We start from the raw sequence: 14216 nt of genomic DNA on the forward strand, positions 1-14216 counted from the left end.
CTCAATTCATATTTCTTATATAGTTATAGGGAAGCCGGGCTGTTGGGTTCTCTCACATCCAGACTTCCCAGGTTAATGTTGAAATGAAAGATTTCATGGAGCCTGATCTGGCAGCATCTCTGGAGAAGAAAGAAGAATTAATGTTTCGAGCTGATGACCTCTTGTTATCTCCAGACAATCGCCAATAATTGAGGAAGTTCTCCAGTTGAGACTGAAGCAACTACCATTAGACCATACTCGAAATGATTCAACAGTTTCAATTCCAGTCTCGAGTGACTGTCTGAGTGGAGTTTGCACATTCTTCCCATGTTTGCATGGGTTTCCTCCGTGTGCTCCGGTTTCTTCCCACAGTCCGAAGATACGTAGGTTAGATGAATTGCCATGCTATTTTTCCGTCGTGTTAGGTGCATTAGTTGGAGGGAAATGGGTCTGGTTGGGTTACTCTTCGGAGGGATGGTGTAGACTTGTTGGGCCAAAGAGCGTGTTTCCACACTGTAGGGAATCTAATCTAATCTAATCTAAACTTGAGCTTGAAAGATTGGCACACATACATCAATTCATATTTCTTATATAGTTATAGGGAAGCCTGGCTGTTGGGTTCTCTCACATCCAGACTTCCCAGGTTAATGTTGAAATGAAAGATTTCATGGAGCCTGATCTGACAGATTCTCCTCGAGAGATTGGAGGTTAGGTGCAAGGTTCCACCCATGTTAATATGAAGCAAGCAGAGAAATGGTTCACACGGGGTGTCCAAACTAAAGATGTCCACATATTCAACAGCTTTCATGTCAAAGTAACCAGAAGTTTGAAAAACAATTTTTTTGTTTGTTCAATGGGGTGCACGTCTTGCTAGCATGACCAGCATTTGTTGCCCATTCCTAATTATTCTTGAACATTTAAGAGGGAGGTTAAGGGTCATTCACATTGTTATGGGACCAGAGTCACGTACAGACCACATCAGGTAAGGATGACAGATTTCCTTCACTCATAAAGACAGTACTTTGTTTTATTTTTCTGCACATGCAGTTCCCAGGTTCTGGAGTCTGTTCACAAGTTTATTTGTCTGCAAGTCAGAATACAACGTAAAGGAGCATTTCATAAATACTAGAAATGTTCATATGTCAGGTCTTTAAAATTGTGCCCTGGTACGAGATTCTGCTTGTAACTACATACTTCATAAGTGGGATGTTTATAATTTCAGGACTCCCTGTATTTTTGACTGTGGACTGAAATTAATCCAATTTTTAAAACCAGGACTGTGGAAATGATGACTAAATATTTAAAAAGCAAGTAACCTGACGCTTCTAACTTCTGTTAATAGTGCTGCTTGTTCAAGTAGTGGGTAAGGTTACTCCAGATGAGCTGGAACTAGTGGGTGCGTGTAGAGGGAGATGTGGCCAGCAACAAATAGCTAATTGGTCTAAGTAATAGTGACCCATTGTTGATGGCAAGGGTATTCCATGCCAACAACATGTCAAAACCCTTGTTTTATTTATGAATGTGAGAAGCTTCCAAGGCCAAGATTGTCAGACAATGTAAATTTCCATCCATTCATATACTTTGTGGAACATTGTAACTTCTTGCTATCTACATCTTCACATTAGCTTTCCTTCTAATAAATGGATCGGGGGCAATGAATCAGATGACTGTCTATTCACATTTGAATTCCGAACTCATAATCATACATGGCAATCCATACAACTCGGTAACTTTGAGGCAATGGCCTGATAAGGATAACCCTCTTAAGAATCCAGTTAAATACACAGGTTTGTGATTACACTGTTTATTTTTATTCATTCACAGGAGGGGAGGTGATAGGGATACTGTTGCTGGTTTAGTAATCCAGATAGCCAGGTGACCCAGAAGAACCTAAATGGTCAAGTTCATGAGTCACAAAAGGTTAACGTGCAGGTACAGCACATAATCAGGAAGGCTACTGGGATGCTAGCATTTGTGACAAGAAAAATTAAGCTTAAAAGTAAGGATCTAAAACAGAAAAGCTCAGTAGGTCTGGCAGGACAGATGGTGAGCTTTTCCAAAAATTTCTACTTTTGTTTCTGAATTACAGCATCCGCAGTCCTTCCAATTTTTATAAAAGTAAAGATGTTATGCTTCAGTTACACAGGGCATTGGTTAAAATCACAGTTCAAGTATGGTGTCTCATTTTGGTCTCCTTATTTAAAGAAGATGTGAATGCATTGAAGGTGGTTCAGAGGAGGTTTATTCGATTGATAAAGGAATGATCAGGTTGTCTTAAGAAGGAAGAAGATTGGTCTCGTTTCCACTCGAACACCAGAAGAGCAAAGCGTGATTTGCTTGAAGTCTATAAGATCCTGAATAGTCTTGACAAGGCAGACATGGAAAGCATAGATTAGATTTGATTACTTACAGTGTGGAAACAGGCCCTTCGGCCCAACAAGTCCACACCGACCCGCCGAAGCACAACCCACCCATACCCATACATTTACTCCTTACCTAACACTACGGGCAACTTTGCATGGCCAATTCACCTGATCCGTGTGACTGTGGGAGGAAACCGGAGCAATCGGAGGAAACCCACGCAGACACGGGGAGAACGTGCAAACTCTACACAGTCAGTCGAATCTGAGGCAGGAATTGAACCCGGGTCTCTGGCGCTGTGAGGCAACAGTGCTAACCACTGTGCCACCGTGCCACCTGTTTACTCTTGAGAGCAAATCCAGAACTAGAAGGCACTGTTTTAAAATTATGTGACGCCTTTTTAGGACAGAGATAATGGGAAATTTCTCCTAGAGTGTTGTATGACTTTGAATCTCTACCTCAGTGGAAGCAGGATCATTAATTATTTTAAGGTTGAAGTAGGTAACTTCTTGTTAGACACGGGAATCAAAGATTATCAGGGATAAGTGGGATGTGAAATTTGGAACATAAAGTGATCAGCGATGATCTTACTGAATGGTGAAGCAGACTTGAAGGGCCTATTTTGGCTTTTAGTTTTTATTAAAGTTGGCAGGTTTTCTTCCCTAAAGGACATTAATGAACTACTGAAAAGAAAAGAATTTACATTTCTATACTTTATTTATATATTCTACACGTTTCATGATGTTTCAAAACATTTCAGTCTTTTGAAATGTAGTTGCTGTTTTAACATTAGAAGGTCAGTAGCCAATTTTGAGTAAGCAAACACCCACGAAAAGTAATGTGCTGGTGAATCTGTTCTTGTGATATTGATTGTGTGATAACTCCTCTGTTCTTCACAATAGTGCCTTGGGATTATTTTCATATGCACACAAGCTACCAAATGGGTCCTAGGTTTAACGATGATAGGTGTCTCCAATTGTCCAGCGCTTCCTCAGAATCAGCAGAGACTTTTGTGCTCAAGTTCTGCACTGAGTAGATTTTAATTCATTTACTACTCTTCTTTTAAGCTTATTGATATTTAGTTGGTCCTTTGCAGATTCCTAAGTTCGAACGTACTGGATAGTAATTCCAGTTGGAAATCCAGTCATGTGTGTTAGGTGATGTTTTATGTAAAACGGTTAATTGCATTACCTTATAATGCACCAAACCTTGAGACTCCGTTTAATGCCCTTCTGAGATGCTGGAAAGGCAACTCTCATGTAGAACTATTGCAACTCACCACTGAGGAGTGGTCTGAAGTGACAGCGAGCACTGGGATTCTCACTGTCTAATAGAAAATCTCATGGATATAAAAATATAGAGAGCAACTAATTCATATAAGAATGATTTCATTCTTAAAATTAAATCAATTGACTGCAAGAAAAGCCATTGTTGCACTAAATGTAAAAAAAAATCCAGTAATACAGCTTTTAGTGAACTGGTTCATTTCTAGGGAGATTTTATTATGCACTTACTTATAGATCAAAGAACCAGATATACTGCAGCAAAGAATAGCTCATTTGATTGTTCGTGTCTGTGCCAGCTGTTATGGACCAGGCCAGACCACCTCAAAACTTTTCAATAAAGTAGCTGGACCTGAAATTTGCTATTTGTTTCAAGTAGATGTAAAGCGGATATTCCAGGAGTGATGCAGCTGGCCCAACTACTTAGTTTCAAACTAAACAGAATTTATTTGCAAGATTACCAAATGAAACACAAACGAAAGAGAACCGAATATAGAATAACTTAACCTATCCTAAAAACCAGCAGATTATCCCAACTTAATTATGTTGTTCCAAATTCCTGCAACAATACTCATAAACACCCCTAGGCAAAGAAAGCAAAATCAAATACATGGTTTTACAGGAGTAATGTCAGAGAGAGAGATGACAGAGAGATTCAGCATGGAACACCTTCTTCCATGTAACTGTTTCTCTGACCAGCAGCCTCAAAACTAACTGACTGCTTGCTCTGAACAGCCAGGCTACACAAACCAAACTAAACTAGAGAAAAGCTGATCTGGAAGAACTGGCTGCTCAATTTTCATTGTACGAAATTGTTTGTTTTTAACTTAAAAGCTTCTTCAAGTAGATCAAGACAGACATTTCAGCAATTCTGCTTCACACAACATTTCTGAAAAAAAACAAGGACAACACAACCTTGTTAAAGGAGCAGCATCGTCACACAGCTCTTTACTAGAAAAATCCAAGATTAATTTCACTGTCTTACACAGAGGTAAGAGCTGCAGCTCCACAGGCCTATTGTAACTAAAGGCAGTTGAACATCAGACATGGTTAGAGACTAAAAATCAGTCCTGAGGAAGGGTTAATACCCAAAACATTGACTTCTCCACCTCCTGATGCTGTCTGGTTTGCTGTGTTCTTCCAGCCTCCTGTTTGTCTACTTTGAACCTCAGACTTGAGCGACTGTGGCAGAAATATTTCCATTATGCCTGCCAACAACCTTGAGTGACAGAACTGCTTCTCAAAGTGAAGTATGCAGCAGTCACTACTAATGCACTGCATCACAATATTCTGGACCTCATATGATCTTTAGCAACTAAGAAGCCTGCAGCAGCTCCCCAGCGTCATCTCTACCGTCAGGATCATCGTACCTATAGTAATCTGAGTCTCATTGACTTGGCCTGACCACTCAATAAGAGCACAGTGGGCACTCCAAGATGGACAAAAGAACAAATTGCACAAGAAAGACAAGATATACACAACAAGCATGAGTGCATTTTACGTAACGGATGTAATTATTTAACATCTGTTTTCTTGGTTTCATGCATTTTCTTTAATTATTATCCAATCCCTAGTGATTATTTTCTCGCTCCAAACCTTCCCTTTTCATTCGATTCCCTACAACTTGGCTTCCTGTTCATAAATGGTATTGAGGTTACGCTGATCACGCTCCCAAACAGGACTTTGTGGCATTGAAATTATGGCTCATTGCAACGAATCATTCTCTTGGATTCCTCTATCATTGACACTTCTCTGTCCTCCAATAAAGTAATGCCTGCTTCCAACCAAACAGTTCGATCTCCTGACCTCCCATATCAATTACTAGGTCAGCTGCCTGTTTACCTACCCTCTGGAGGCCCCAAACAACGAAGCCATTCCTGTGGCTCCCACTACCAGTTCTTTTCAGCCAGCTATGTATCCATCAATTTTCCCAGCTGTCACCTTTGACAGATAATGGGAGGTGTTTTCAAACCTCCTGTTTGTTCTGCTTCATTCCCCATATCGGACTCATTACAATCTCTTCATATCAGCTAACATTGCCCATATTTTTGTCTCACTGATTCCAAAACCTTGATTTATCTGTTGTGACAGTGCTGTGCTTTTAAGAGAGGTGTGTTCTGTGTTGTTTGTCTTGCAGAGGGGATTGCCACAGTTAGCGGAAATATCTCCTTGAGACAGAAAGTTGGTAAACAGCTTTTTGAAGAATTATGAGTGAGCGAGGTCAGGGCTAACACAGACCCAGGAAGGCTTTTAGTTTTGCTTTCAATCAGTTGAGAAGGTTTCTGCTGACTGCTGAGCTGAAAGCATGAATTCCCAGCTGGTACAGTGCAGTCTTAGACTGCAAGGCTTCCTCTTTGAAATAAAAAATGAGGTCTGCAGATGCTGGAGATCACAGCTGCAAATGTGTTGCTGGTCAAAGCACAGCAGGTTAGGCAGCATCTCAGGAATAGAGAATTCAACGTTTCGAGCATAAGCCCTTCATCAGGAATAAGAGAGAGAGAGCCTACTGCGAATCCTCTTACAAGGATGCCTTCCTTGAAGAAGCTCTCTTCCTCCCTCTACAAGGATTTCAGTGAGTCCCTCTCTCTCAGCCTGCTTGGCTCTCTCTCTCTTATTCCTGATGAAGGGCTTATGCTCGAAACGTTGAATTCTCTATTCCTGAGATGCTGCCTAACCTGCTGTGCTTTGACCAGCAACACATTTGCAGCTGTGATCTCCAGCATCTGCAGACCTCATTTTTTACTCGAAGATTTTAACCTACTGCGAATCCTCTTACAAGGATGCATTCCTTGAAGAAGCTCTCTTCCTCCCTCTACAAGGATTTCAGTGAGTCCCTCTCTCTCAGCCTGCTTGGCTCTCTCTCTCTTATTCCTGATGAAGGGCTTATGCTCGAAACGTTGAATTCTCTATTCCTGAGATGCTGCCTAACCTGCTGTGCTTTGACCAGCAACACATTTGCAGCTGTGATCTCCAGCATCTGCAGACCTCATTTTTTACTCGAAGATTTTAACCTACTGCGAATCCTCTTACAAGGATGCCTTCCTTGAAGAAGCTCTCTTCCTCCCTCTACAAGGATTTCAGTGAGTCCCTCTCTCTCAGCCTGCTTGGCTCTCTCTCTCTTATTCCTGATGAAGGGCTTATGCTCGAAACGTTGAATTCTCTATTCCTGAGATGCTGCCTAACCTGCTGTGCTTTGACCAGCAACACATTTGCAGCTGTGATCTCCAGCATCTGCAGACCTCATTTTTTACTCGAAGATTTTAACCTACTGCGAATCCTCTTACAAGGATGCCTTCCTTGAAGAAGCTCTCTTCCTCCCTCTACAAGGATTTCAGTGAGTCCCTCTCTCTCAGCCTGCTTGGCTCTCTCTCTCTTATTCCTGATGAAGGGCTTATGCTCGAAACGTTGAATTCTCTATTCCTGAGATGCTGCCTAACCTGCTGTGCTTTGACCAGCAACACATTTGCAGCTGTGATCTCCAGCATCTGCAGACCTCATTTTTTACTCGAAGATTTTAACCTACTGCGAATCCTCTTACAAGGATGCCTTCCTTGAAGAAGCTCTCTTCCTCCCTCTACAAGGATTTCAGTGAGTCCCTCTCTCTCAGCCTGCTTGGCTCTCTCTCTCTTATTCCTGATGAAGGGCTTATGCTCGAAACGTTGAATTCTCTATTCCTGAGATGCTGCCTAACCTGCTGTGCTTTGACCAGCAACACATTTGCAGCTGTGATCTCCAGCATCTGCAGACCTCATTTTTTACTCGAAGATTTTAACCTACTGCGAATCCTCTTACAAGGATGCCTTCCTTGAAGAAGCTCTCTTCCTCCCTCTACAAGGATTTCAGTGAGTCCCTCTCTCTCAGCCTGCTTGGCTCTCTCTCTCTTATTCCTGATGAAGGGCTTATGCTCGAAACGTTGAATTCTCTATTCCTGAGATGCTGCCTAACCTGCTGTGCTTTGACCAGCAACACATTTGCAGCTGTGATCTCCAGCATCTGCAGACCTCATTTTTTACTCGAAGATTTTAACCTACTGCGAATCCTCTTACAAGGATGCCTTCCTTGAAGAAGCTCTCTTCCTCCCTCTACAAGGATTTCAGTGAGTCCCTCTCTCTCAGCCTGCTTGGCTCTCTCTCTCTTATTCCTGATGAAGGGCTTATGCTCGAAACGTTGAATTCTCTATTCCTGAGATGCTGCCTAACCTGCTGTGCTTTGACCAGCAACACATTTGCAGCTGTGATCTCCAGCATCTGCAGACCTCATTTTTTACTCGAAGATTTTAACCTACTGCGAATCCTCTTACAAGGATGCCTTCCTTGAAGAAGCTCTCTTCCTCCCTCTACAAGGATTTCAGTGAGTCCCTCTCTCTCAGCCTGCTTGGCTCTCTCTCTCTTATTCCTGATGAAGGGCTTATGCTCGAAACGTTGAATTCTCTATTCCTGAGATGCTGCCTAACCTGCTGTGCTTTGACCAGCAACACATTTGCAGCTGTGATCTCCAGCATCTGCAGACCTCATTTTTTACTCGAAGATTTTAACCTACTGCGAATCCTCTTACAAGGATGCCTTCCTTGAAGAAGCTCTCTTCCTCCCTCTACAAGGATTTCAGTGAGTCCCTCTCTCTCAGCCTGCTTGGCTCTCTCTCTCTTATTCCTGATGAAGGGCTTATGCTCGAAACGTTGAATTCTCTATTCCTGAGATGCTGCCTAACCTGCTGTGCTTTGACCAGCAACACATTTGCAGCTGTGATCTCCAGCATCTGCAGACCTCATTTTTTACTCGAAGATTTTAACCTACTGCGAATCCTCTTACAAGGATGCCTTCCTTGAAGAAGCTCTCTTCCTCCCTCTACAAGGATTTCAGTGAGTCCCTCTCTCTCAGCCTGCTTGGCTCTCTCTCTCTTATTCCTGATGAAGGGCTTATGCTCGAAACGTTGAATTCTCTATTCCTGAGATGCTGCCTAACCTGCTGTGCTTTGACCAGCAACACATTTGCAGCTGTGATCTCCAGCATCTGCAGACCTCATTTTTTACTCGAAGATTTTAACCTACTGCGAATCCTCTTACAAGGATGCCTTCCTTGAAGAAGCTCTCTTCCTCCCTCTACAAGGATTTCAGTGAGTCCCTCTCTCTCAGCCTGCTTGGCTCTCTCTCTCTTATTCCTGATGAAGGGCTTATGCTCGAAACGTTGAATTCTCTATTCCTGAGATGCTGCCTAACCTGCTGTGCTTTGACCAGCAACACATTTGCAGCTGTGATCTCCAGCATCTGCAGACCTCATTTTTTACTCGAAGATTTTAACCTACTGCGAATCCTCTTACAAGGATGCCTTCCTTGAAGAAGCTCTCTTCCTCCCTCTACAAGGATTTCAGTGAGTCCCTCTCTCTCAGCCTGCTTGGCTCTCTCTCTCTTATTCCTGATGAAGGGCTTATGCTCGAAACGTTGAATTCTCTATTCCTGAGATGCTGCCTAACCTGCTGTGCTTTGACCAGCAACACATTTGCAGCTGTGATCTCCAGCATCTGCAGACCTCATTTTTTACTCGAAGATTTTAACCTACTGCGAATCCTCTTACAAGGATGCCTTCCTTGAAGAAGCTCTCTTCCTTCCTCTTTGAAATCAAAAGGGCAGATTGTTTCTTTCTTCTGGTCTAGAGAGAGACAGAGAATCAGAACTGTTTGCTAAAAGGTGGGTGTGTGTGGGATGCTGCCTATATTGAAATAGTCATGCAACTGTGGTTACATAATACATTACCTTGTTAAGTGTTTCAATAGAGTTAAACTTATGCCTTTTTTTGCATTTTAACTGTGTTGTAAGAATAAAGTGTGTTTTGATTAAAGCCTCATGGTGGACTCATCAAATCACATGTGGAACACAATACCTTATACTTGCCTTTAAATAAGTATAAAAGTTAGGGTCTAGGCTATCTCCTTACAATAACTTGCAGGCAGATCTTGTCCATAAAACTGTTTATCTCCTTGAGGTGTTACCCCAACTGTCAGAAATTATAATTCATTCAGAATGCTTTAACGAGCATCCTCACACACATTAAGCCCCATGGACTTCCCACTGCCACTCATTTCACTTGCTGCAGTAAAATTTCATTAACTTCAAACAACTTCAAGGCTCATCTATGCCAACTGATGAAATTCATCCCGCTGTACATCCAGGTGCAAAGTCTCATTCACTGATTCACTAACAATTGTTCTCCCACACAATACGAAACTATCATCTGGAAGGACTGATCTGCCCTCACTTCAAGACTGCTTTCACTTTGTTCCACCTCCACTCTGCTTGGTCTGTACCTTCCACTTAGTCTCTGTGTTGGGACTTCGATGTTGTGGTCTTTTCAGAGACATGGATAGAGCAGCGATCAGAATGGTTGTTGCAGGTTCCAGGGTTTAGATGTTTCAGTAAGGACAGGAAAGTGGTAAAAGAGGGGGAGGTTTGACATTGTTAGTCAAGGACAGTATTACAGTGGCAGAAAGGACTTTTGTTGAGGACTCGTCTACTGTGCTGGCTTGGACTGAGGTTAGACATAGGAAAGGAGAGGTTACCCTGCTGGGAGTTTTCTACAGGCCTCCGAAACGTTCCACAGATGGAGAGGGAAGGATTGCAAAGATGATTCTGGATAGGAGCGAAAGTAATAGGGTAATTGTTATGGGGGACCTTAACTTTCCAGATATTGACTGGAAATGCTATAGTTTGAGTATATTAGATGGGTTGGTTTTTGTCCTATGTGTGCAGGAGGGTTTCCTGACACAGTATGTAGACAGGCCAACAACTGGTGAGACCACATTGGATTTGGTACTGGGTAATGAACCAGGCTAGGTGTTAGATTTGGAGATAGATGAGCACTTTGGTGATGGTAACCACAATTTGGTTACTTTAGTGATGGAAAGGGATAGGTATATACTGCAGGGCAAAAGTTATAGCTGGGGGAAAGTAAATCGTGATGCGATTAGGTAAGATTTAGAATGCATAGGATGGGGAAGGAAACTGCAGGGGATGGGCACAGTTGAAATGTGGAGCTTATTCAAGGAATAGTTGCTGCGCGTTCTTGATAAGTATGTACCTGTCAGGCAGGGAGGGAGTGGTCAAGCGAGGGAACTGTAGTTTACTAAAGAAGTTAGATTGAGGAAGTGTTAGCAATTCTGGAGAGTATGAAAACAGAGAATTTCCCTGGGCCGGATGGGATTTATCCTATGATTCTCTGGGAAACTAGGGGGGAGATTGCAGAGCCTTTGGCTTTGATCTATATGTTGTCATTGTCTGCAGGAATAGTGCCAGAAGATGGGGATAGCAAATGTCCCCTTGTTCAAGAAGGGGAGTAGAGACACCCCTGGCATCACCACCCCAATGAAACCCCAACATATAAATAGAAAGGAGGAATTTTCAGCATTGCTTTGCCTCAGGCTCACTGAAGGTGTTACCTAGTAAGGTAATGAAACGTCTGGAAATGAACCTTGCAACTCAGCAAGCAAACCTAGATCAATTTACTAACCCATCCTTCTACACGTTCATCTAGGTCATAAAAATGACAAACAGCAGTGGCCCCATAACGGATCCTTGTGGTACACCAGTAGTAACCGAAATCTAGGATGAACATTCCCCATCAACCACCACCCTATATCTTCTTTCAACTAGCCAATTTCTGATCCAAACTGCTAAATCGCCCTCACTGCCATTCCTCCATATTTTCTGCAACAGCCTACCGTGGGGAACCTTATCCAAATATTTTATTGAAATCCATATACACCACACCAACCGCTTTACCCTCATCTACCTGTTACATCACCTTCTCAAAGAACTCAGTAAGGTTTGTGAGGCATGACCTACCCTTCATTAAACCGTGTTAACTATCCCTAAACAAATTATTCCTTTCAGAATGATTATGAATCCTATCTGTTATAATCCTTTCCAACGCTTTACCCACAGCCAAAGTAAGGATCTTTGGTCTATAATTGCCAGGAGTGTCTCTACTCCCCTTCTTGAACAAGGGACATTTGCTATCCCCCAGTCTTTTGGCACTATTCCTGTAGACAATGATAACATATAGATTAAAGCCAAAGGCTCTGTAATCTCCTCCCTAGATTCCCAGAGAATCATAGGATAAATCCCATCTGGTCCAGAGAAATTCTCTATTTTCATGCTCTCCAGAATTGCTAACATCCCCTCCAATCCAGACTAGTCTAAAAGCCTGTATCTCCATATTCTTCTTGACAACATTGCCTTTTTCCTGTGGTGAAGTCACTTCCTGTTCCTTTTTGTAGGGGGTGGTAAATGGGTCTAACTTGATGTGTTTGTTGAGAGAGTTCCGGTTGGAATCCTATGCTTCTAGGAATTCTCATGCGTGTCTCTGCTTGGCTTGTCCTAGAATGGATGTGTTGTCCCAGTCGAAGTGGTATCCTTCCTCATCCGTATATGAGGATACTAGTGAGAGGGGGTTAGTAAATTTGTGGATTACACTTGTGGAGTTGTAGACAGTGTGGAAGGTTGCAGGTTACAGAGGGACATAGATAAGCTGCAGAGCTGGAATGAGAGATGGCAAATAGAGTTTAATGTGGAAAATTGAGAGGTGATTCACTTTGGAAAGAGAAAAGAGATAATAGGTGCAGGAGTAGACCATTCTACCCTTTGAACCTGCACCACCATTCAATATAATCATGGTTGATCACCCTTAATCAGTATCCTGTTCCTGCCTTATCTCCATAACCCTGGATTCCACTATCCTTGAGAGCTCTATCCAACTCTTAAATTAATCCAGAGACTGGGCCTCCACTGCCCTCTGGGACAGAGCATTTCACACAGCCACCACTCTCTGGGTGAAGTTTCTCCTCATCTCTATCATAAATGGTCCACCCTGTAGGAGTAACAGGAATAGAGAGTAGTGGGCTCATGGTAAGATTCCTGGTAGTGTGTATGAAGAGATCTCAGTGTTTGTGTGCATAGATCCCTGAAAGCTGCTACCTAGGTTGATATGGTTGTTAAGGCAGCATACAGTGTGTTAGCTTTTCCTTGTAGAGGGATTGAGTTTCTGGAGGTCATGTTGCAGCTGTACAAAACTGGTGCGGCTGCACTTGGGAGTATTGCATATAATTCTGGTCACCGGATTACAGGAAGGACATGGAAGCATTGGAAAGGATGCAAATATTTCCCAGGATGTTGCCTGGTCTGTTGGGAAGGTCTTATGAGGAAAGGCTGAGGGATTTGAGGCTGTTTTCATTTGAGAGAAGGCTAAGAGGTGATTTAGAGACATACAAGATGATCAGAGGATTAGATAGGGTGGATAGTGAGAGCCTTTCTCCTCAGCTGGCAATGGCTAGCACGACAGGACATAGTTATAGGATAGATGTCAGAGGTAGGTTCTTTACTCAGTAAGAAGAGTATGGAAGTGTTGCCTGCAACAATAGTAGGCTCACCAACTTTAAAAAGGTCATTGGATAAATATATGGATGATAATGGAATAGTGTAGGTTAGATGGATTTTCAGATTGATTTCACAGGTCAGTACAACAGAGGGCCAAAAGGGCCTGTACAGCACTATAATCTGCTATGTTCTATTCTTCTCTGACATTGAACCACCTATATAACAAAAGTATATACTCATAGGGGCAAAAGTTAACATAATTGATGAAAGAATTGGATACATTAATATGGCTTATCATTTTTTGTATCACAAAACTGTAATTGTTACACAAAGTTAGATTGCTTTCAGTGCCTGTGAACCCAAGATTTAGTGATTTGTGTAGGCAAGAGAAGTTCTGAATGGAGTTGCAATATCTAGTTCAGAACTTAAGTGTAACAGGTCCATAAGCCTCTGGAAAACAAACCACTTTATTTAAATAGACCATCAGTCAATGTCAAACTGCTGAGGGAGCTAGCTTTACTGGTGCTTGCCAAGTAATATTAATTATTTGCCTTTTATTTGTTCATGGAATGGGAGCATTGGCAAGGTCAGTATTTGTTACCAGTCCCCCTAATTGTTGGTGGTTGTGAGCTGCTTATTTCAACCAGAGGAATCCATCTAGTTAAGGCACATCCTCATAGCACTATTGAAGTTCCAATGTTTTGACCCAGAGACAATGAACACTTAATATATTTCCAAGTCAGCCAGCATCACAGAGAGGTGGGCAAAAGAAGGACCCAAACATCACCTAAAAGGAGCAGATGACAGAACATCCAAGGCAGGGGTTTGTGTCGCCATAATACAGACTTGTGCATCGTAGACAGTGACAGACCTGAGGGATATCAGATGACTTACCACAGAATTCTCAGCCATTAGCCTTCTCACGTTAAGTTGCTGGTCAATGATAGACCAAGATGGTGGCAGCAAGAAACTCAACCATGGTAAAGCAATTACAGGTCAAGGGCAGATGGTTAGGTATATCAGTCTCCCAGCTTGACAGCAATGATAGTGAGGTTATGTGCTGATCATGTTAACCTTGAGGCAGAATGATTTCATTGTCAATCAATCAACAAGACCCCATGCATATGCAGTGATCTACCCCTTGTATCATGGTGATAGTCCCACACAATACAAATCAAGAGTTCCATTGTGAAGACAGGGCTGCATCTCCATGAAGATTCAGTCACATC

This window comes from Hemiscyllium ocellatum, chromosome 43, assembly GCF_020745735.1.
Source record: "Hemiscyllium ocellatum isolate sHemOce1 chromosome 43, sHemOce1.pat.X.cur, whole genome shotgun sequence".
Classification (NCBI taxonomy): Eukaryota; Metazoa; Chordata; class Chondrichthyes; order Orectolobiformes; family Hemiscylliidae; genus Hemiscyllium; species Hemiscyllium ocellatum.